Below are 25345 nucleotides of genomic sequence, written 5' to 3'. Positions count from 1 at the left end.
TCGGCGATCGCTTCGCTCAACATCTTCGCTCAGTCCGCCTTAACCAACCTGATCTCCTGGTGGCTGAGCACTTCAACTCCCCCTCCCACTCCCAGTCTGACCTTTCTGTCATGGGCCTCCTCCAGTGCCATAGTGAGGCCCACCGGAAATTGGAGGAACAGCACCTCATATTTCGCCTGGGCAGCTTGCAGCCCAGCGGTATGAACATTGACTTCTCCAACTTTAGATAGTTCCTCTGTCCCTCTCTTCCCCTCCCCCTTCCCAGTTCTCCCTCTATCTTCCTGTCTCCACCTATATCCTTCCTTTGTCCCGCTCCCCTGACATCAGTCTGAAGAAGGGTCTCGACCCGAAACGTCACCCATCCCTTCTCTCCTGAGATGCTGCCTGACCTGCTGAGTTACTCCAGCATTTTGTGAATAAATACCTTCGATTTGTACCAGCATCTGCAGTTATTTTCTTACACTATACAGCTTGTTTCCACTTTGCATCTCTAAACTAAACTAAAGGCTTGCATTTCCTTTGATTAGTGCTTTGTGTAATGTGAGGCACGGTGGCACATCGGTAGAGTTGCTGCCTCACAGCGCCAGAGACCCAGGTTCGATCCTGACCACAGGTGCTGTCTGCAAGGAGTTTGTACGTTCTTCCCATGGCCACACGGGGTTTTTTCCGGGTGCTCCGGTTTCCGCCCACACTCCAAAGACGTACAGGTTTGTAGGCTAATTGGCTTCGGTAAAGATAGTAAATTGTCCCTAGTGTGTGGGATAGTGCTAGTGTGCGGGGATCGCTGGTCGGCGTGGACTCGGTGGGCCGATGGGCCTGTCTCCGCGCTGTACCTCTAAACTAAACTAAACAAAAAGCCCCCACTGTATAGGGTGAGGATGCAAAGGTGCTTCAAATTGAGCGGGTGATCGATGAACAGCATGGACCTGGTGGTCCGAAGGGCCTGATTCCATGCTGTTTCTTTCATTCAATTCAATTAAAAGTAAGTCACTCATTACAGATCCTCAGCCTCTGAGCTTCTGGAGTAACTCAGCGGGTCAGGCAGCATCTGTGGAGAGAAGGAATGGGTGACGTTTCAGGTCAAGACCCTTCTTCTGAAGGGTGTGAAGAACCAGCATCTGCAGTTCTTTCCCACACTTATATTCTGGCCCAGTTCTGGCCAACTACCTACAGCGAATGAAACAGGAAAACTCATTTTTAATGAACAATGGCAGCGATTTTCAGCTGGGATATGGAAATTAATGTTGCTACTTTATTTATTCTGGCAAATCAGGAAACAAAGGAGGAGGTTTTTTGAAAGAAAGAGTAACTCAGCAGGTCAGGCAACACCTCTGGAGAATGTGGTTAGGTGACGTTTCAAGTCGGGACCCTTCTTCAGACAGAAAGGTCTTCACCTATCTATGTTCTCCAGAGATGCTGCCTGTCCCACTTACTCCAGCATTTTGTGTCTACCTTTGATTTAAACCAGCATCTGCAGTTCTTTCCTACTGCGTTTAAGGGAGATGTGTGGGGCAGGTTTGTTTACATGGAGGGTGGTGGGGGCCTGGAACTCACTGCCAGGGGTGGGTGGTGGAGGCAGGTACGATAGTGAGACTTAAGAGACTTTTAGATAGGCACATGGATTGGAGGAGTATAGATTAGAAGCATAGAAAAATAGGTGCAGGAGTAGGCCATTTGGCCCATCGAGCCAGCACCGCCATTCAATATGATCATGGCTGATCATCTAAAATCAGCACCCCGTTCCTGCTTTCTCTCCATATCCCATGATTCAGTTAGCCCCAAGTGCTAAATCTAACTCTCTCTGGAAAACATCCAGTGAATTGGGCTCCACTGCCTTCTGTGGCAGAGAATTGGTGCAGCTCGAGTTGGTCTTGGCATCATGTTCGGCACAGACATGGTGGGCCGAAGGGCCTCTTCCTGCGCTGTACTGTTCTATGTTCTGGAAATCCAAGTCAAACGCAGGAATGCTTGGTTCTCCCGGGACTCGCCCACGGTACCAAATAAAATAAATGGTTCCATGGTTCCATCCGTTTAGTTTAGTTTGGTTTGGTTTGGTTCACTGTGGTGTGTACAGAGACACAGCCGAATGCTTGTTCTACATTCTATCCAGTCAAACCGAACCATACATGAGTACAAGAGATCCTCTTGTGGACGGCACGGTGGCGCAGCGGTAGAGTTGCTACCTCACAGCGCCAGAGACCCGGGTTCCATCCCGACTACGGGCGCTGTCTGCGCCGACTACGGGCGTTTGCACGTTCTCCCCGTGACCTGCGTGGGTTTTCTCCGAGATCTTCGGTTTCCTCCCACACTCCAAAGAAGTACAGGTTTGTCGGTTAACTGGCTTGGGAATCAAAAATGTAAATTGGCCCTAGTGTGCATGTAGGATAGTGCTGGTGTGCGGACATGGTGGGCCGAAGGGCCTGTTTCCGCGGTGTATCTCTAAACTAAACTAAAGTAAATTAAACGAAAACAGAACAAAAGCTTTTTACTTTACCTTGCGTGACAATAAACGCAACCCGACTCGATTCAATTTGGTTGGTATAAATGTAACATTGTGTTAATGTGCGGGGATCGCTGGTCGGCGCGGAATATCTTCATTTTCCTCTTTTGCCATCACCAAATACTTGTGTGGAGAAGCCCATTAATGGAGATTGAACTGTATTGAAAGCGGGCGGCATGGTGGCGCAGCGGTAGAGTTGCTGCCTTACAGCACTTGCAGCACCAGAGACCCGGGTTCGATCCCGACTACAGGTGCTGCCTGTACGGAGTTTGTACGTTCTCCCCGTGACCTGCGTGGGTTTTCTCAGAGATCTTCGGTTTCCTCCCGCACTCCAAAGACGTACAGGTTTGTAGGCAAATTGGCTTGGGATAAATGTAAATTGTCCCCTAGTGTATTAACACTAGGATAGTGTTAGTGTGCGGGGATCGCAGGTCGGCACGGACTCGGTGGGCCGAAGGGCCTGTTTCCGCGCTGTATCTCTAACACCGCAGAGAGTTGTCACATTATGGTCTCAACTTTGGTTTCAACCAGCATCTGCAGTTCCTTCCAACACAATCTCTCTGTCCCAGCTACGACCCCTAGCCAAAACTGGACAGGTGCTGCCATCTGCAGGTCGTCTCCATGCATTGCAACCAAGCATCTCACAACCTGCTCCTTCAAGTCTGAAGAAGAGTCTCGACCCGACAAAGTCACCCATTCCTTCACCCCAGAGATGCTGCCTGTCCCTCTGAGTTACTCCGGCATTTTGTGTCTACCTTCAAGTTTCCTTGTAGATTACAACCTAACGGTGTGAACATTGAATTCTCCAATTTTAAGTAACCTCTAACTACCTCCCAATAGACAATAGACAATAGACAATAGACAATAGGTGCAGGAGGAGGCCATTCGGCCCTTCGATCCAGCACCGCCATTCAATGTGATCATGGCTGATCATTCTCAATCAGTACCCCGTTCCTGCCCTCTCCCCATACCCCTGACTCCTCTATCCTTAAGAGCTCTATCTAGCTCTCTTGAATGCATTCAGAGAATTGGCCTCCACTGCCTTCTGAGGCAGAGAATTCCACAGATTCACAACTCTCTGACTGAAAAAGTTTTTCTTCATCTCCGTTCTAAATGGCCTACCCCTTATTCTTAAACTGTGGCCCCTTGTTCTGGACTCCCCCAACATTGGGAACATGTTTCCTGCCTCTAACGTGTCCAACCCCTTAATAATCTTATGTTTCGATAAGATCCCCTCTCATCCTTCTAAATTCCAGTGTATACAAGCCTAGTCGCTCCAGTCTTTCCCCTCCCCATTCCTCCTCCCCTTTCTCCCCAAAACCTCCCTTTCTTTCCCCACTACCCTTTACCCCACCTGAACTTGCCACCTATTTCTCCCCCCGCCTTCCCCCCCCCATCCACTTACATTCCTCCCTTTAGTTTCGTTTAATTTAGTTTAGAGATACAGCACGGAAACAGGCCCTTCGGCCCACCGAGTCCGTGCCGACCAGCGATCCCCGCACACTAACACTCTCCCACACACTCCAGGGACATTTATACCAAGCCAATGTACCTGTCCCGGGGTGCCGCGCGGGTACCATCCACCCGGCAAACAACCGCGCCGCCATTGCCGACCAGAACGAAGACAGCAACGCGCCCCGGTCAGCCCGACTCGCCCCATGGGCCTCCCAGGGGACAGCGGAGAAGCCGGGCAGTGAGGCCTGTCTGGGCCGATGGAGCCTCAGCGGTGGCGGCAATGGGAGCCGCGGTGGCGGTGGGGCCTCGCGGTCGATGAGCGTGAGGGGGGGAGGGGGAGACAATGGGGACCTGGCCTGGGGGGGACGGTGGGAGAACATAGGGGGGCCCGGTGTGGGGGAGGGGAGGCACTCTGGTTTAGAATCCTCTGCCCAGGGGATAAGTCTGTGTTTGTTTGTTCGTTTGTTCCCGGTGAAGGCGCTGTGCACAAGGCAGCCAGCCAACAGTCGCTTGTCTTTTTCTTTTGTTTTCACTTTTAATGTCAGGTTTTCTGTGTACCTTGTGTGTTGTGACTGTCGGCAGATCAGTTTCCCGCCCGCGACGAATGAAGTTTTCTCATATCGTATCGTCTTGTATTGTCGTATCGTCTTTGGAGAGTGGGAGGGAACTGAAGATCTCGGAGAAAAGCCACACTGACAATTGGCTTGGTAAATGTAAAGATTGTCCCCTCGTGTGTGTAGGATAGTGTTAATGTGCGGGGATCGCTGGTTGGTGCACATTAACCTGGTGGGCCTGTCTCCACACTGTATCACTAAACTAAACTAAAGTCAAGTTGAGATAGTAATGTGTAGTGTTCAAAGAGCCAAGTTAATTCACAATTAATAGACACAAAGTGCTGGAGAAACTCAACGGGTCGGGCAGCATCTCTGAAGAAAATGGATAGGTGACGTTTCGGGTCGAGACCCTTCTTCAGATTGATTGCAGGATCCCGACCCGAAAAGCCACTTACCCATGTCCTCCAGAGATGCTGCCTGTCCCGTTGATTTACTCTGGCACTTTGTGTCTATCCTTGGTATAAGCCAACATCTGCAGTTCCTTTTTGTTAGATTACTGTTTTAATGTGTAATTGTCTTACACGGAAAAATCCACTGGAGGGCAGCCTTGCTTGACCATGCAAACCCCAGCCAGAGGTTGATCACTAACCTCTAAGGCCAAGTCAACAGCAATGATTTACTAGACCAAGTGGACCCGTTGTGCCCAAACCTCTCCTACATTGGTGAAGCACCATCTCCTCCCCTCTCCCTCTCTCCCTCCCCCTCCCCCTCCCCTCTCCCCCTCACTCCCTCCACCCCCTCCCTCTCCTCCTTCCTCCACTCCCCCCTCCCTCCTCCCCTCCCCTTCCCTCTCCACCCCTCCCGCCCCCTTCCTCCTCCCTCCCCTTCCCCTCCCCCTCGCTCCCTCCTCCCCCTCCCTCCCACTCCCTCCTCCACTCCCCTCCCCTCTCCCCTCTCCCCCTCCCCCTCCACCCTCCACTCCCCCCTCCCCATCCCTCCTCCCCTCCCCCTCCCCTCTCCGCCCCACCCCATCCTTCCTCCTCCCTCCCCTCCCCCTCACTCCTTCCGCCCCCTCCCTCCCCCCTCCCTCCACCTCTTCCCCATCCCCCCCAATCCATCTCCCTTAACCCCCCTTATCCATCCTCCCCCCCTCCCTCCCTCCCCCCCCTCTGTCCACCCCCCTCACAAGGAGATAGATTTAAACTTTAAAATGTGACTAACAAAAAATATAACACCGATTTCAATGAAACTTCTTCCATTAGCTCCAAAGGGACGGCGGTGAGTAAGGTGGGCCTAAAATTGTCGCGCTATCGTGTACCGTTTTGGCTGTAGTTCAGGAACAAACAAACAAACAAACGAGAGTTTTAGTATATAGATTCTAGAGAAATGGAATAGGTGACGTTTCGGAACGAGACCTTTCTTCAGACTGAGAGTCAGGGGAAAGGGAAACGAGAGATATCCAGTGGACGGCAATAGAGAATAATATAGAGCAAACGAATGAAAGAATGAAAAAGTAACAATGATAAAGGAAACCGGCCTTTGTTAGTTATGTGCCAGGTGGTCTGAGATGACAATTGTGGGCGGCACGGTGGCGCAGCGGTAGAGTTGCTGCCTTGCAGCGAATGCAGCGCCGGAGACCCGGGTTCCATCCTGACTACGGGCGCCGTCTGTACGGAGTTTGTCCGTTCTCCCCGTGACCTGCGTGGGTTTTCTCTGAGATCTTCGGTTTCCTCCCACACTCCAAAGACGTACAGGTTTGTAGGTTAATTGGCTTGGTAAATGTAAAAATTGTCCCTAGTGGGTGTAGGATAGTGTTAATGTGCGGGGATCACTGGGCGGCCTGTTTCCGCGCTGCATCTCTAAACTAAACTAAGCTAATGTGTTTAGAAAGCGTTAATGTCAAGCTTCTGTTCAACGTTTCTTTGTCCTTCTTTCAACTGAATCCTCCTATTGTTTTAAGAACAAGCATTCTTAAATAGGACAAAGAATCTGTTCCGTATAAGATTGGAGACCATCATGTCTAAAAATGGCTTCCTTGGTTGGTGAAGACCAGTGGTTCACATACTTTACCTTACATGGGTGCTGCGATGAAGTCACTGTGTTAATACTTCATTAGTTTCCACTTACATTTTCCTTCCTTCCAACCGCGTCCTGGAGTTTATGGTGGCCGCAAGGATCTGGAGACACTGGAATCATAAGCGAAACACAAAGTGTTGGAGGGCGGCACGGTGGTGCAGCGGGTAGAGTTGAGATCGGCCGAGACCCAGGTTCGATCCTGACCTCGGGTGCTGTCTGTGTGTGTGTGTGTGTGTGTGTGGGGGGGGCTTGCACGTTCTCCCTGTGACCATGTGGGATTAATACCACCCCCTTCCTAATCAATACTGACGAAATCCCATTCAACACTGATTCTCCCCATCCCAATCAATACTGATTCCCAACCCGATTAATACTGACCTCCCCATCCAAATCAATACTGACCCCCCCCCCATCCCAATCAATACTGATTCCCAACCCAATCAATACCGACCCCTATCCAAATCAACACTGATTCTCCCCATCCCAATCAATACTGATTCCCAACCTGATTAATACTGACCCCCCATCCCAATCAATACTGATTCCCCCATCCAAATCAATACTAACCCCGCATCCCAATCAATACTGACTCCTATCCAAATCAATATTGATGCCCCATCCTAATCAATACTAATTCTCCCCCATCCCAATCAATACTGATCCCTATTCCAATCAATACTGATCCCCCCCCCATTCCAATCAATACTGATCCCCCCCATTCCAATCAATACTGACCCCCCCCCATCCCAATCAATACTGATCCATATTCCAATCAATACTGATCCCTATCCAAATCAATACTGATACCCCATCCTAATTCTCCCCCATTCCAATCAATACTGATCCCTATTCCAATTAATACTGATTCCCATCCCAATCAATACCAACCTCCCATCCCAATTAATACTGGTTTCCCTGCCTCAATCAATAGCCGACCTGCATCCCACCTGTACTGGCAATCAATACTGGTTCCCTTCTCCCAATCTGCACTGGTTCCCCATCTAATCAATAACGTCTGTCATCCCATCAATACTGGTCACTCATCCCAATCCATACCTGTCCATCCGATCAATACTAGAGCCGATTTCATTCAGCGGTCTGCCCATTTAATCAATGATTGTATCTCCCCAGTCATGACTGTCCTTCTCTCCAATCAACACTATTTAGTTTAGCTTAGTTAAGTTTAGTTTAGTTTAGAGATACAGGGCAGTAACAGGCCCTTCGGCCCACCGGGTCTGCGCCGACCAGCGATCCCCGCACACTAACACTATCCCACTCTCCAGAATAGACCCAGCGCTCCAGAATTCCTGCCCCTTCCTCGCCCACCCCTCTTACACAGCGATCAGTCTGTAACTCCCCCCAGAAAATGAACTGCAAAACCTTTCCGACATTCTCAGTGTCTACCCAGTCAAGTGTTTTATTGTCACGCTAGGACAAGTGGACCCGTTGGGCCCAAACCTCTCCTGCATTGGTGCAGCACCCTCTCCTCCCCCCCCCTCCCCTTTCCCCCCCCCACTCCCCCCTCCATCCATGCCCTCCCTCCCCCCTCCCTCCCTAGGAGATAGATTTAAACTTTAAAATGTGAAAATCTTTAAAAACATAACACCGATTTCAATGAAACTTCTTCCATTAGCACCAAAAGGACGACGGTGAGTAAGGTGGGCCTAACATTGTTGCGCTATCGTGTACCGTTTTGGCTGTAGTTCAGGAACAAACGAACAAACAAACGAGAGTTTTAGTATATAGATGTCCCAGACAGAACAATGACATTCTTACTTGCAGCAGCACAACAGCGTATGTAAACACATAGTACTCTGTAAACAACATGATAAACAATTCAGAGTAATCAGACTGAGTCAACAAGGCTTTGTGAAAGGGAATTCATGTTCATGCAAGCAATGGAAGCAGAGTTCAAGAAACATGAGAGGTACAGCTAACTGGCCCTTCAGCCCACCGAGTCCATGCTGACCATCAACCACCCATTTAGGGTTAAGGACAGAATCCCCCTCGTTCTCACCTTCCACCCCACCAGCCAGCTGATCCAACAAATCATCCGCCAACATTTCCGTCACCTACAACGGGACCCCACCACTGGCCACATCTTCCCATCCCCTCCCCTCTCTGCGTTCCGCAGAGACCGCTCCCTCCGCAACTCCCTGGTCCACTCGTCCCTTCCTACCCAAACCACCCCATCCCCGGGCACTTTCCCCTGCAACCGCACGAGATGCAACACCTGTCCCTTTACCTCCCCCCTCAACTCCATCCAAGGACCCAAACAGTCGATTTGTAGCAGCATCTGCAGTTATTTTCTTATACTACCTGTACCCTCCCTCCATTCACCCAGAGTTATAGAGTCACACAGTCATAGATCCATATCGTATGTAAACAGGCCCTTCAGCCCTGAGTCCATGCTAACCATCGATCACCCATTTACATGAGTTCCTAAGTAGCCTCCCTGCTTCCACCCAGAGTCATAGAGTCTTACAACGTAGAAAGAGGCCCTTCGGCCCAACATGCCCACACCGCCCAACATGTCCCGTCTACACTAGTCCCACCTGCCTGCGTTTCACCCAAATCCCTCTAAGTCTACGCTTTCCATGTACCTGTCCAAATGTTTCTTAAATGTTGCGATAATCCCAGCCTCAACTACCTCCTCCGGCAGCTTGTTCCATACACCCACCACCCTTTGTGGGAAAAGGTTACCCCTCAGGTCTTCCCCCTTCACCTTAAACCTATGTCCTCTGGTCCTTGATTCCTCTACTCTGGGCAAGAGATTCTGTGCGTTTACCCGATCTATTCCTCTCATGATGTTGTACATCTCTATGTGATCACCCCTCATCCCCCTGCGCTCCAAAGATTAAAGCCCTAGCCTGCCCAACCTCCCCCAATAGCTCAGTCCCTCGGTGTGTGGGAAGAAACTGAAGATAGACACAAAAAGCTGGAGTAACTCAGCGGGTCAGGCAGCATCTCTGGGGAGAAGGAATGGGTGACGTTTCGAGTGGAGACCCTTCTGTCTGAAGAGCTGACTGTCCCGCTGATTTACTCCGATTGCACGGACAGTGTGGATGAATGGGACAGATGGAACTGTTCACATCAAGGACAGCAGAGACACAGCAGGCCGAATGGCCTTCAGAGCTGCACCAACTTGGCCGATGCACCAAGGAAAACATGTACAGATGCTCCGCGACTTACAATGGGGTTACGTTCCGATAAACCCGTCGTAAATCAAAAATATCATAAGTCGAAAATGCATTTAATACACCTAACCTACCCAACATCACAGCCACCTAACCTACCCAACATCATGGCCTAGCCTAGCCTACCCAATATCATAGCCACCTCATCTACCCAACATCACAGCCACCTAACCTACCCAACATCACAGCCACCTAACCTACCCAACATCATAGCCACCCCTAACCTACCCAACATCACAGCCACCTAACCTACCCAACATCATAGCCACCCCTAACCTACCCAACATCACAGCCACCTAACCTACCCAACATTATAGCCACCTAACCTACCCAACATCATGGCCTAGCCTAACCTACCCAACATCATAGCCACCTAACCTACCCAACATCACAGCCACCTAACCTACCCAACATCATAGCCACCTAACCTACCCAACATCATCGCCTAGCCTAACCTACCCAACATTACAGCCCAGCGTAGCCTACCCAACATCATCGCCACCTAACCTACTCAACATCATACCCACCCCTAACCTACCCAACATCATAGCCACCTAACCTACCCAACATCATAGCCTAGCCTAGCCTACCCAATATCATAGCCACCTCATCTACCCAACACCATAGCCACCTAACCTACCCAACATCATAGCCTATCCTAGCCTAACTTAAACGTGCTCGGAATACTTACATTAGCCTACACTGTATCCAAACTGGCAACACGGTACACTGTAGAGTATCGGTTGTTTACACGCGTGACGGCGCGGCTGACTGGGGGCTGTGGCTCGCTGCCGTTGCCCGACATCACGAGAGAGCATCGTGCCGCGTATCGCTAGCCCGTGAAACGATCAACATTGCAAATTTGAAGCACGGTTTCTGCTGAATGTGGATTACTTTTGCACCATCGTAAAGCCGAAGCATCGTACGCCGAGGAGAGTCTGTAACTGTCAGGCTGCATCACAGCTCGGCTTGGAAAGATAGACACAGCGTGCTGGACTAACTCAGCGGCCCAGGCAGCATCTCTGGGCAAAAGGAACGGGTGGCATTTCAGGTCTGGACCCTGACCTTCAGACACTGGAGTAACAGCGGGTCAGGCTAAATCTCTGGAGAAAATGACACAAAATGCTGGTATCACAAAATGCTGGAGTAACTCAGCAGGTCAGGCAGCATCTCAGGAGAGAAGGAATGTGTGACGTTTCGGGTCGAGATGGTCAGCATTTGGTGATACCTTCGATTTGTACCAGCACCTGCAGTTATTTTCCTACACAAAATACTGGAGTAACTCGACCGGAAACGTCACCTATCCATGATCTCCAGAGATGCTGCCTGACCCGCTGAATTACTCCAACACTCTGTGAAACGTCACCTATCCATGTTCTCCAGAGATGCTGCCTGACCCGCTGAGTTACTCCAACACTCTGTGAAACGTCACCTATCCATGATCTCCAGAGATGCTGCCTGACCCGCTGAGTTACTCCAACACTCTGTGAAACGTCACCTATCCATGTTCTCCAGAGATGCTGCCTGACCCGCTGAGTTACTCCAGCACTCTGTGAAACGTCACCTATCCATGTTCTCCAGAGATGCTGCCTGACCCGCTGAGTTACTCCAGCACTCTGTGAAACGTCACCTATCCATGTTCTCCAGAGATGCTGCCTGACCCGCTGAGTTACTCCAGCACGTTGTGTCTGCCGTAAGTGTACACCAGCGTCTGCAGTTCCTTCCTGCCCATTGGTTTGGGAAGAGCCCTGCCCAAAACCGCAAGAAATTGCAGAGACTTGTAGATGTAGCCCGAGGCGATCACACAGACCAGTGTGAAGAAGGGTCTCCACCCGAAACGTCACCCATTCCTTCTCTCCTGAGATGCTGCCTGACCTGCTGAGTTACTCCATCATTTTGTGATACACAGACCAAACTCCCCACCATCTGCACTTGTGAAGGCAGCCACAGAAAGAGCAGCACAATGGCGCAGCGGTAGAGTTGCCGCCTCACGGTGACAGAGACCCTGGTTCGATCCTGACTATGGGTGCTGTCTGTATGCAGTTTGTACCTTCTCCCTGTGAGCCCATGAGTTTTCTCCAGGTGCTCCAGTTTCCTCCCACACTCCAAAGGCATACAGGTTTGTAGGTTAATTGGCTTTGCATAATTGTAAATTGTCCCTAGTGTGTGTAGGATAGTGTTAGTGTGCGGGGATCGCTGGTCGGTGCGGACTCGCTGGGCCGAAGGGCCTGTTTCCGTGCTGTATTTCTAAACTAAACAAAATAAAACTAAACGTGCAGGTTTGTAGGTTAATTGGCTTCAGTAAATTTGGTTTCTCCCCTCCCCCATCAGGCAAAAGGTACAGAAGTGTGAAAACACACACCTCCAGATTCAGGGACAGTTTCTTCCCGGCTGTTATCAGGCAACTGAACCATCCCACCACAACCAGAGAGCAGTGCTGAACTACTATCTGCCTCTTTGGTGACCCTCGGACTATCCTTGATCGGACTTTACTGGCTTTACCTTGCACTAAACGTTCTTCCCTTATCATGTATCTGTGCACTGTTAATGGATCGATGGTAAACACGTATTGTCTTTCTGCTGACTGGTTAGCACGGAACAAAAGCCTTTCACTGCACCTCGAAGGTATCACAAAATGCTGGAGTAACTCAGCAGGTCAGGCAGCATCTCTGGAGAGAAGGAATGGGTGACGTTTCGGGTCGAGACCCTTCTTCAGACTGAAGAGTCTCGACTCGAAATGTCACCCATTCCTTCTCTCCAGAGATGCTGCCTGAACCGCTGAGTTACTCCAACATTTTGTGATACCTTTGATTTGTAGGTTATTTTCCTACACTCCTTTCACTGTACCTCGGTACACAATAAACTAAACTGAAACTGAACTGAACTAAATTGTCCCGAGTGCGTAGGCTAGAACGAGTATGTGGGGTGATTGTTGGTCGGCACGGACTCGATGGGCCAAAGGGCCTGTTTCCACGCTGTATCTCTAAACCAAACCAAACTCAACTATTTCTACGTCTGGGTAAGTCCTGTGCTCACTTGCCAGTGAAACTCTTTCCAGGAAACCTTCTGCGAGCCGAGCTTTTAGGAGACTTCGAAAACTACTTTAACTTTTTTTTTAAAAAGTTTGCATAATCTCAGCTGAATTCAAACGAGTTATCAGCAAGAAAGCCTTTCACAGAGATTCACGCTAAAGTTGATTCTGCATAATTGAGCGTTTCCCACCCATTCATTATTCATCGAGATGAGGCGGCTGGTGATTTCAATGGCAAGCTACCATGTCTATCTGTTCCCAAGCATGCTAGGGGAATGGCGAGATGCTATCAATATTTCACACCATCACATTAATAACTCATGGCACATGGATGGATGGATTTGGAGGGTTTAGAGAGATGCAGATGAGGTTTGCCGGAGTGCTGCCTGGGTTAGAGGGCATTGTTTAGTTTCGAGATACAGCATTGGTAAACATAGAAACATACAAACATAGAAAATAGGTGCAGGAGGGGGCCATTCGGCCCTTCGAGCCAGCACCGCCATTCATTGTGATCATGGCTGATCCTCCACAATCAGTAACCCGTGCCTGCCTTCTCCCCATATCCCCTGAATCCACTAGTCCCTAGAGCTCTATCCAACTCTCTCTTAAATTCTTCCAGTGACTTGGCCTCCACTGCCCTCTGTGGCAGAGAATTCCACAAATTCACAACTCTCTGGGTGAGAAAGTTCCTTCTCACCTCAGTTTTAAATGGCCTCCCCTTTATTCTAAGACTGTGTGGCCCCTGGTTCTGGACTCCCCCAACATTGGGAACATTTTTCCTGCATCTAGCTTGTCCAGTCCTTTTATAAATTTATATGTTTCCATAAGATCCCCTCTCATCCTTTTAAACTCCAGTGAATACAAGCCTGATCTTTCCAATCTTTCCTCATATGACAGTCCCGCCATCCCAGGGATCAATCTCGTGAACCTACGCTGCACTGCCTCAATTACAAGGATGTCCTTCCTCAAATTAGGAGACCAAAACTGTACACAATACTCCAGATGTGGTCTTACCAGGGCCCTGTACAACTGCAGAAGAACCTCTTTACTCCTTTACTGAAATCCTCTCGTTATGAAGGTAATGAGGAAAGGTTGAACAGACTTGGATTGTCTTCTGTGGAAAGTTTGAGGCTGAGGGGCGTGAGGCGTTTAGAGATACAGCGTGGAATCAGGCCATTCAGCCCACCAGCTATCCCCGTATGCTAACACTATCCTACACACACTAGGGGCAGTTTTTACATTCATACCAAGCCAATTAACCTAGAAACAATACAATACAATACAATATATCTTTATTGTCATTGTACAGGGGTACAACGAGATTGGGAATGCGCCTCCCATACGATGCAATAAATTAATTAGCTAGTCAGTATTAATTTAAACAACAACAACCCAACGAAACAAATTGTAACAGTTTTAAGACAGAATAAAGTGCAAGTAGATCTGTGCCGGTTCACTGTGCGATGTGACCATCCGGCTCAGCAGGACCGGTTCATAGCAGCTATGGCCCTGGGGATGAAGCTGTTCCTGAGTCTGGAGGTGCGGGCGTAGAAGGCCTTGTATCGTCTGCCCGATGGTAGATGTTCGAACAGACTATTGCAGGGGTGTTAAGAGTCTTTGTGGATGCTGGTGGCTTTTCTGAGGTATCGTGTGTTGTAGATGCCCTCCAAAGCTGGTAGCTGTGTTCCGATGGCCCTCTGAGCTCTATGGACTACCCGCTGAGGTCTTTGGAGTGTGGGAGGAAACTGAAGATCTCGGAGAAAACCCACTCAGGTCACGGGGAGAACGTATTAACTCCGTACAGACAGCACCCGTAGTCGGGATCGAACCCGGGTCTCCGGCGCTGCAAGGCAGCAACTCTACCGCTGCGCCACTGTGCCGCCCCTGCTAAAAGTATATAAAATGGTGAGAGTATAGATAGTCAGAACCATTTTCCCCAGGGTGGAAACGCCCAACATTAGAGCGCATCGCTATGAGATGAGAGGGGGAAAGTTTAATGCAGGTGTGGGGGGCAAGTTTTTTACACAAAGAGTGGTGGGGGACTGGAACGCATTGCCAGGGGTGGGTGGTGGAGGCAGATACGGTAGTGGCGTTTAAGAGGCTTTTAGGTAGGCACATGGATTTGCAGGGAATGGAGGAATATGGATCATGTCCAGGCAGAAGAGTTCAGTCTAACTTGGCGTCACGTTCGGCCCACAGGCATTGTGGGCCGAAGGGCCCGTTCTTGTGCTGTGCTGTTCTGCGTTCTGTTGTCAGAGTCCATTGCGGAAGACAGACACACCAAAAAAGGCGGGACAGCCGGCATCTTCCAGAGGGAAGGAACGGGTGACGTTTCGGGACGAAATGTCACCCTCTGGAAGATGCCGCCTGTCCCGCTGAGTTACCCCGGCTTTTTTTGTGTGAGTCCATCTTCGGCTTTAAAGCCAGCGTCCGCGGTTCCTTCTTTACACGTTAGCCGGAGAATTCCTCAGCTCCAGAAAAGTTTGCGGTGGGCTGGACGGAATGCGAATGGGGGGAAAAAAAACAACTCACCCACACCGTGGGAAGAACGAGGCACATTTGGTAGCAACGGGGCAGAGCTGCAGAGAGCTACGTGATGGCAGGATTGCCCTGGAGACCTTCCATTAAGGACCTACCCATCAAAGTCAATAGCACGCACTTACTCTGAGTGCTACTTAGTGCTAATATTTAATTCAACGAGTTTTTCTCCTGCTGGGCATTACTGCCACTTACTCTATTATTTAACCTCATTGTCCCCTCTGCTTCAGAGTAGTAAAGGAACTACTAATTTACTTTCCACGCGGTTTCTCCAAACCACTAGAAACGGGCCTCCCGCGACGACCAACGATCATTCCTACACACACACACACACGAGGAATCATTTACAATTTTTACCACGTCTTTGGAGTGTGGGAGGAAGCTGGAGCACCCGGAGAAAACCCACGCAGGTCACGGGGAGAACGTACAAACTCCGTACAGACAGCACCCATAGTCAGGATCGAACCCGGGCCTCCGGCGCTGTGAGGCAGCAACTCTACCGCTGCGCAACTCTGCCACCCCTCTTGTGTTAGTTATTTACCCTTAGCTGAAATTCATACTCCTTAGTTTAGTTTAATTTTGTTTAGTCTAGATATACAGCATGGAAACAAGCCCTTTGGCCCACCCGTCATCTATCCTACACACTAGGGTCAATTTTACAGAGGGTAATTAACCCACATTTGGTCCATACTGACCATTGTTACCCCTCTCCATCAGGGACCTGGGGTGGAGGGTACTGCACCGAGGAGTCCCCTGCAACCTGTTCCTCACGCGGTTGGTTCACAGACTCGCCAGCCGCCTGACACTTTTGCGGGTTGGAAGAGTCTGTGTACCACGTGTACATGGAGTGTGTGAGTCTGTGTACCACGTGTACATGGAGTATGTGAGTCTGTGTACCACGTGTACATGGAGTGTGTGAGGTTGCAGCCCCTGTTCCAAAATCTAAAGGGGCTGCTCCTTGCTTTTTGGCTGCACTTTTCACCCACCACTCTCATCTTTGGACACCCTGTGCGTAGGGGAGAGGGTAGGGCCGAAGATGTCCTTGTTGGGTTGCTCCTGGGCCTGGCCAAGCTGGCCATCCGCGACTCACGGCACCAGGCGGAAGAGGGCTCTGCCCCTTTTCCGGGGTTACGTCCGTGCCCGGGTGGTGTTGGAGATGGACCACGATCTGTCCACGGGCACCCTGGGGGATCTCCGGGACCGCTGGGCACCGCGGGGGATTGGATGTATCCTGGATGGGGATTGTAATATAATTGTATAATAGTTTCAAAATTGTTTGTATAGTATTCTGGTGGTGGGTTCTGTTTTGGTTTTATTGTATTGTATATATTATTTTAATATTTGAATAAATATTTTTGATTTAAAAAAAAATGCTGACCATTGTTCGCCCGTCCACACTACCTCTGTTATCCCAAGTTCTCATCCGCTCACTCCACACTGGGGATAATTTACAGAGGCCAATTAAACTACAAACCTGGCTTATCTTTGTGATGTGGGAGGAAACCCACGGGAGAACGTGCAAGCACCTCACAGACAGTTCCCGCGGTCCGGATCCAACCCGGTTCTCTGGCACTGTGAGGCATCAGCTCTACCTGCTGCCCCACCCTCTCACAGAGCTGCACATCGCCTGTTCATGAAACGAGGTGGCACAGCTGGTAGAGCCCCTGCCTCTTGGCCATAGAGACCCGGGTTCCATCCTGACTTCGGTTGCTGTTTGTGTGGAGATTGTACGTTCTCCCCGTGACCGCGTGGGTTTCCTCCGGGTGCTCCGGTTTCCTCCCACATCCCAAAGACGTGCAGGTGTGTAGGTTAATTGGCCTCTATAAATTGCCGCTATTGTGCAGGGCGCGGTTGGGAAAGTGGGATTGCATAGAACTAGTGTGGACGTGTGATCAATGGTCGGCGTGGACTCGGTGTATCTTCAAATCTAAAATTAATTTACAGCAGCCAATTGACCCCTTACAAACTGATAAATGGTGGCGGGAGTGTAACGTGTTAAAGCACCTCACTCGCTGAGACATCAGGGCGGCACAGCGGTAGAGCGCCAGAGACCCGGGTTCGATCCCGACTACGGGTGCTGTCCGTACGGAGTTTGTACATTCTCCCCGTGACCTGCGTGTGTTTTCTGCAGGATAGACAATAGGTGCAGGAGGAGGCCATTCGGCCCTTCGAGCCAGCACCGCCATTCAATGTGATCATGGCTGATCATTCTCAATCAGTACCCCGTTCCTGCCTTCTCCCCATACCCCCTGACTCCGCTATCCTTAAGAGCTCTATCTAGCTCTCTCTTGAATGCATTCAGAGAATTGGCCTCCACTGCCTTCTGAGGCAGAGAATTTAACAGATTCACAACTCTCTGACTGAAAAAGTTTTTCCTCATCTCCGTTCTAAATGGCCTACCCCTTATTCTTAAACTGTGGCCCCTGGTTCTGGACTCCCCCAACATTGGGAACATCAGTTTCCTCCCAAACTCCAAAGACATACAGGTCTGCAGGTTAATTGGCTTGGTATAATTGTAAACTTATCCCTTGTGCGTGTTAATGTGCGGGGATCGCTGGTCGGTGTGGACTTGGTGGGCCGAGGAGCCAGTTTCCACGCTGTATCTCTAAACTAAACTAAACTTCACGAGCTCAGACATCTGACATTGACCCGGCCCTTGGCTCCTTGCTAGTTTGGCCCCGTTCTCTCCCTTCAAAGCAGTTAAGCCAGTGAAGTAGGTGACCGCACATCTGTGGAGCCTAATGACAAAATAACAACACAGCATACTGGAGCAGGGCATCTGGGAACAGATAGCAGGGGGGTTTTAGATTAAACATGAAGTGAAAACAGCTGCTAAAAGTAGAACAATGACTCAAGGCAAGATGGTCAAGTCAAGTCAAGTCAATTTTATTTGTATAGCACATTTAAAAACAACCCACGTTGACCAAAGTGCTGCACATCTGATTAGGAAAAAGGAAGAAAAAAAACCATACAGTGGCAGGCAGCCAAACACAATGGCGCGGCCATCTTGAACAAAATGTTTAACTAAAGCAGAATGGTGGTTCATTGTAATGCTTGCTACAAGGCAGAGGCCACTCACCCCATCTGGTCCATGCTGGTTCCCAGGGGAGTAACCCCCTCTCCTCATTTCCTTGTAGTTTGCTTTCAGTTTAGAGATACAGCGTGGAAACAGCCCACCGAGTCCGCGCCGACCAGCGATCCCCGCACACGAACACTATCCTACACACACTAGGGACAATTTGTCATTCATACCAAGCCAATTTGCCTACAAACCTGTACGTCTTTGGAATGTGGGGGGGGATACCGAAGATCTCGGAGAAAACCCACGCGGGTCACGGGGAGAACGTACAAACTCCGTACAGACAGCACCCGTAGTCGGGATCGAACCCGGGTCTCCGGCGCTGTGAGGCAGCAAATCCACCGCCGCACCACCATTATTCTTGTAGGTTTAGTGGAAACAGACCCTTCGGCCCATCACGTCGATGCTGACCATAATGTCTATCTGAGCTAATCCCATTTACACCATGAGTCAAAGGAGCAGAATTAGGCTATTTGGCCCATTGAGTTGGCTCCGCCAATCAATTATGGCTGATCCACTTTTCCCTCTCAACCACATTCTCCTGCCTTCTCCCCGTAAACATTAGACGAGGGACCGCAGAGGGACCATTGGGGACTAAATGGAATACTTTGTAACTTTGTCAGTGCCACAAACAAACAGTGGCAAGTTAATCTGCCAATGTTCTCAAAAGTGTTCCCCTATCAACTCTTATTTCATAAGAAACTGCTCTGCGACTCGTAGACCTATGGCGGCTTGCTGGCGCAGCGGTAGAATTGCTGCCTTACAGCGCCAGAGACCCCGGTTCGATCCCGACTACGGGTGCTGTCTCTAGCTTAGGCGCTGAAAAAGGCCCTTCGGCCCACCAAGACCGCACCAACCAGCGATCCCTGCACTTTAACACTACACATTAGGGACAATTGTACACGTGCATCAAGCCAATCAGCCGACAAACCTGTTCGTCTTTGGAGCGTGGGAGGAACTCTAAATTCTCGGAGACAACCCACGCAGGTCACGGGGAGAACGTACAAACTCCGTACATACAGCACCCTTGGTCGGGATCGAACCCGGGTCTCCGGTGCTGCAAGTGCTGTAAGGCAGCAACTCCACCGCTGCGCCACCGTGCCGCCCTGTCTGTACGGAGTTTGTACGTTCTCCCCGTGACCTTCATGAGTTTTCTCCGAGATCTTCGGTTTCCTCCCACACTCCAAAGACGTGCAGGTTTGTAGGTTAATTGGTTTGGTATAAATGTAAATTGTCCCTAGTGTGTGTAGGATAGTGTTAATGTGCCGGGATCGCTGGTCGGCACGGACTCGGTGGGCCGAAGGGCCTGTTTCCACACTGCATCTCTAAACTAAACTAGAGGGCATAGGTTTATGGTAAGAAGAGTCACGTTTAAAGGTGATGTAGAGGGCAGGTATTGTTGCAGAGGAGATGGTGTCAGTCATGTTTCCCATGGATGTCATTTCTTCGTAGGTGTTAATGCATTAATTGAACACTTGTAGCAAGAACTGTACAAGCACTAGTTTAGTTTAGAGATACAGCGCGGAAACAGGCCCTTCGGCCCACCGAGTCCACACCAACCAGCGATCCCCGCACATTAACACCATCCGACACACACCAGGGACAATTTACAATTATACCAAGCCAATGAACCAACAAACCTGTACGTCTTTGGAGTGTGGGAGGAAACCGCAGATCCCAGAGAAAACACAGCAGGTCACGGGGAGAACGTACAAACTCCATACAGACAGCACCCATAGTCAGGATGCACAGTGGAGGTCTCTCTATAAGGGGGTCCTCCCGCTTTACATCGGGGACCTGGGGTGGAGAGTGTTGCATAAGGCTGTGGCCTGTAACAGGTACTTGAGCCGGTTCACGGTCTCGTCTGCCGCCTGTCGCTTCTGCGGCGAGGAGGAGACCGTGTACCATTTGTATATAGAGTGCGTGAGGTTACAGCCCCTGTTCCAGTATCTGAAGGGGCTGCTCCTCAAGTTCTGGCTCCATTTTAGCCCTACGCTTTTAATTTTTGGGCACCCGGTACAGAGGGGGGAGGGTCGGGAGGGAGGAGGGGGTCTCCCTGTCGGTCTGCTCCTGGGCCTGGCCAAGATGGCCATCCGCGGGTCCAGGCAGCGGGCAGTCGACGGCCTCACAGAAGTCGGCTGCCTACCCCTGTTCCGGGCTTACGTCCGTGCCCGCGTGTCCCTGGAGAGGGAACACGCGGTGTCCACGGGGACTCTGGAGGCCTTCCGGGAACGCTGGTCGCCGCGGGGGGTCGAATGTATTGTTGACAGAGTTGGTGGGATTTTAATGTGATAATTGTTTCTTTTGTAAACTGCCGATACAGGCGGCTTTTGTTTGATCACATTTTGCTTTGTATGTTTGTATGTTTATCTTTGAAATAAAACTTTTATATTTAAAAAAACTAGTCAGGATGGAACCCGGGTCTCTGGCGCTGCAAGGCAGCAACTCTACCGCTGCGCCACCGTGCTGCCCTGTAATGTAACATGATCACAACAAAAATCTGCACACAAACTGAACTGATTGGAAGTTTACCCGACCTAGTCAAAGTTAGCTGGTCAATATAATGATTTTCTTTGGTTATTAAATCCACCAAGATGCAGCACAGAACGACACAGGAGATCCTTCTTCCCTGTGGCTATCAAACTGTACAACTCCTCCCCCTTCTGTCGTGGGGTAGACTGAGACCGACACCCGTCCCTCCCCAATCTTTGCACATCCCCCAATCCTTTCCACTCGTCACTTTAATTTCATGTTTCATGTACTTTTTATGACTGTTAGCAGATCAATTTCCCTCCTGGGATAAATAAAATTGGGCGGTCACGGTGGCACAGCGGTAGAGTTGCCGCCTTACAGCGAATGCAGCGCCGGAGACCCGGGTTCCATCCCGACTACGGGTGCTGTCTGTACGGAGTTAGTACGTTCTCCCGGTGACCTGCGTGGGTTTTCTCCGAGATATTCAGTTTCCTCCCACACTCCAAAGACGTACAGGTTTGTAGGTTAATTGGTTTGGCAAATGTAAAAATTGTAAATTGTAGGTGTAGGATAGTGTTAATGTGTGGGGATCGCTGGTCGGCGCGGACCCGGTGGGCCGAAAGGGCCTGTTTCCACGCTGTATCTCTAAACTATAGTATCGTATCTATTCGTATCAAACTCAGCCAAGACCAAAGATACTAGAGGAACAAGATGGACCACTCTGTTGAAATCGCCGGAAAGCTCAATTTCTCAAGTTGCGGATAAGTTTAGTTTAGTTTAGCCGTTCGCTATGCCTCTCGCAGTGTAATCAGTGTTTTGGCGGAACAGTGTGTGTGATGATACCATTAAAATGCAGAATATATCTCATCTATCAATTCACAGATTGTTGTTATTTTTCTTTTTAAATGTTTCTGCAAGTTTCTGCCCACTAAAATGGCGTTGTGACGTACAGCAGTTTGTGGTCTATCTTGCTCCTCTAGTATCTTTGGCCAAGATACAGTCCTAACGAAGTACAATTGGTCTCATGTGGTAAATGAAATCTATTAGGGTTGTTGGGGTTGCATGACTGATACTTGGTATGTAATTGCTGTTATTACAGAAAGGTTATGAGGTGAGTGAACGGATCGCTGCTATTGTGTGATTGACCCCCCAGTAAGACTAATGTACATCGTGCACCAATCAGCATGTGCAAGAGACACATGGTAAGTATTAACAGCAGCCCGCAAGATAAAGCACATTCCTTTCATCTTTCTTGTAGGCTGCACTTTGTCGCTGATCATCAAGGGCGACACAGTGGGTCAGCAGTGGAGTTGCGGCCTTGCAGCGCCAGAGTCAATAGACAATAGACAATAGGTGCAGGAGTAGGCCATTCGGCCCTTCGAGCCAGCACCGCCATTCAATGTGATCATGGTGGATCATTCTCAATCAGTACCCCGTTCCTGCTTTCTCCCCATACCCCCTGACTCCGCTATCCTTAAGAGCTCTATCTAGCTCTCTCTTGAATATATTCAGAGAATTGGCCTCCACTGCCCTCTGAGGCAGAGAATTCCACAGATTCACAACTCTCTGACTAAAAAAGTTTTTCCTCATCTCTGTTCTAAATGGCCTACCCCTTATTCTTAAACTGTGGCCTCTGGTTCTGGACTCCCCCAACATTGGGAACATGTTTCCTACCTCTAACGTGTCCAACCCCTTAATAATCTTATACGTTTCGATAAGATCCCCTCTCATCCTTCTAAATTCCAGTGTATACAAACCTAGTCGCTCCAGTCTTTCAACATATGACAGTCCCGCCATTCCGGGAATTAACCTAGTGAACCTACGCTGCACGCCCTCAATAGCAAGAATATCCTTCCTCAAATTTGGAGACCAAAATTGCACACAGTACTCCAGGTGCGGTCTTACTAGGGCCCTGTACAACTGCAGAAGGACCTCTTTGCTCCTATCCTCAACACCTCTTGTTATGAAGGCCAACATTCCATTGGCTTTCTTCACTGGCTGCTGTACCTGCATGCTTCCTTTCAGTGACTGATGCACTAAGACACCCAGATCACGTTGTACGTCCCCTTTTCCTAACTTGACACCATTCAGATAATAATCTGCCTTCCTATTCTTACCACCAAAGTGGATAACCTCACACTTATCTACATTAAACTGCATCTGCCATGCATCCGCCCACTCATACAACCTGTCCAAGTCACCCTGCAACCTCATAGCATCTTCCTCACAGTTCACACTGCCACCTATCTTTGTATCATCGGCAAATTTGCTAATGGTACTTTTAATCCCTTCATCCAAGTCATTGATGTATATTGTAAATAGCTGCGGTCCCAACACCGAGCCTTGCGGTACCCCACTAGTCACTGCCTGCCATTCTGAAAGGGACCCATTTATCCCCACTCTTTGCTTTCTGTCTGTCAACCAACTTTCTATCCATGTCAGTACCCTACCTCCAATACCATGTGCTCTAATTTTGCCCACCAATCTCCTATGTGGGACCTTGTCGAAGGCTTTCTGAAAGTCGAGGTACACCACATCCACCGGCTCTCCCCTGTCAATTTTCCTAGTTACATCCTCAAAAAATTCCAGTAGATTAGTCAAGCACGATTTCCCCTTCGTAAATCCATGCTGACTCGGAACGATCCTGTTACTGCGATCCAAATGCTCCGCAATTTCGTCTTTTATAATTGACTCCAGCATCTTCCCCACCACTGATGTCAGACTAACTGGTCTATAATTTCCCGCTTGCTCTCTCCCTCCTTTCTTGAAAAGTGGGATAACATTAGCTACCCTCCAATCCACAGGAACTGACCCGGAATCTATAGAACATTGGAAAATAATTACTAATGCGTCCACAATTTCTAGAGCCACCTCCTTAAGCACCCTGGGATGCAGACCATTCGGCCCTGGGGATTTATCAGCCTTGAGTCCCATCAGTCTACCCAAAACTTTTTCCTGCCTAATGTGGATTTCCTCCAGTTCCTCTGTCACCCTAGGATCTCTGGCCACTAGAACATCTGGGAGATTGTTTGTATCCTCCTCAGTGAAGATAGATCCAAAGTACCGGTTCAACTCGTCTGCCATTTCCTTGTTCCCCATAATAAATTCCCCCGCTTCTGTCTTCAAGGGACCCACATTTGCCTTGACTATTTTTTTCCTCTTCACATACCTAAAAAAGATTTTTACTATCCTCCTTTATATTATTGGCTAGTTTACCCTCGTACCTCATCTTTTCTCCCCGTATTGCCTTTTTAGTTATCTTCTGTTGCTCTTTAAAAGAGACCCAATCCTCTGGCTTCCCACTCTTCTTTGCTAAGTTATACTTCTTCCCTTTTATTTTTATGCTGTCCTTGACTTCCCTTGTCAGCCACGGGTGCCTCTTACTCCCCTTAGAATCTTTCCTCCTCTTTGGGATAAATTGATCCTGCAACTTCTGCATTATTCCCAGGAATACCTGCCATTGCTGTTCCACAGTCTTCCCTGCTAGGGCCTCCTTCCAGTCAATTTTGGCCAGCTCCTGCCTCATGCCTCTGTAATCCCTTTTGCTATACTGTAATACTGACACCTCCGATTTTCCCTTCTCCCTCTCAATTTGTAGAGTAAAACTTATCATATTGTGGTCACTGCCTCCGAATGGCTCATTTACCTCGTCCCCTTATCAGGTCAGGTTCATTACATAACACTAAATCCAGAATTGCCTTCTCCCTGGTAGGCTCCAGTACAAGCTGTTCTAAGAATCCATCTCGGAGGCACCCCACAAACTCTCTTTCCTGGGGTCCATTACCAACCTGATTTTCCCAGTCTACCTGCATGTTGAAATCTCCCATGACCACCGTAGCATTACATTTGCGACATGCCAATTTTAGCTCCTGATTCAACTTGCACCCTCTGTCGAGGCTACTGTTTGGGGGCCTGTAGATGACTCCCATTAGGGTCTTTTTACCCTTACAATTCCTCATCTCTATCCATACTGTTTCTACGTCTCCTGATTCTATGTCACCCCTTGCAAGGGAGTGAATATCATCCCTCACCAACAGAGCTACCCCACCCCCTCTTCCCACCTGCCTGTTTTTTCTGTACGTTGTGTACCCCTGAATATTCAGCTCCCAGCCCTGGTCCTCTTGTAGCCATGTCTCAGTGATTCCTACAACATCATACTTGCCAATGTCTAACTGAGCCTCAAGCTCATCCACTTTATTTTTTATACTTCGCGCATTTAAATACAACACTTTAACTTCGGTATTTACCTCCCCTCTCACACCGGTCACAATTGGCCCTGACCTTACTCTCATATCCCTTCTAGAACTTCCCTTCCCATTCATTCGAGAGTCCTTTACAGTTTCTCCTGTATTCGCTTCCCCTTTAACTCCATCTTCATATTCCCAATTTGTCAACCCCTCCCCCCCACTACTTAGTTTAAAGCCACACTTGTCGCGCTAGCAA

General features: G+C 49.4%; 1 long non-coding RNA gene across 2 annotated transcripts in view; it reads left to right on the top strand.

Moving 5' to 3' along the window:
• The window catches only part of LOC144610938 (uncharacterized), a 102598-nt gene that overhangs the window by 42083 nt on the left and 35170 nt on the right, over positions 1-25345 (top strand). For both annotated transcript variants that reach the window (XR_013549457.1, XR_013549456.1), the window contains one exon: positions 22002-22104. This is a non-coding gene — a long non-coding RNA (uncharacterized LOC144610938). The remainder of the gene's footprint in view (positions 1-22001; positions 22105-25345) is intronic.

The sequence above is a fragment of the Rhinoraja longicauda genome, chromosome 38 (assembly GCF_053455715.1).
Source record: "Rhinoraja longicauda isolate Sanriku21f chromosome 38, sRhiLon1.1, whole genome shotgun sequence".
NCBI classification, from domain to species: domain Eukaryota; kingdom Metazoa; phylum Chordata; class Chondrichthyes; order Rajiformes; family Arhynchobatidae; genus Rhinoraja; species Rhinoraja longicauda.
The sequence above is the reverse complement of the archived record's forward strand: the minus strand, read 5'-3'. Positions and strand labels throughout refer to the sequence as shown.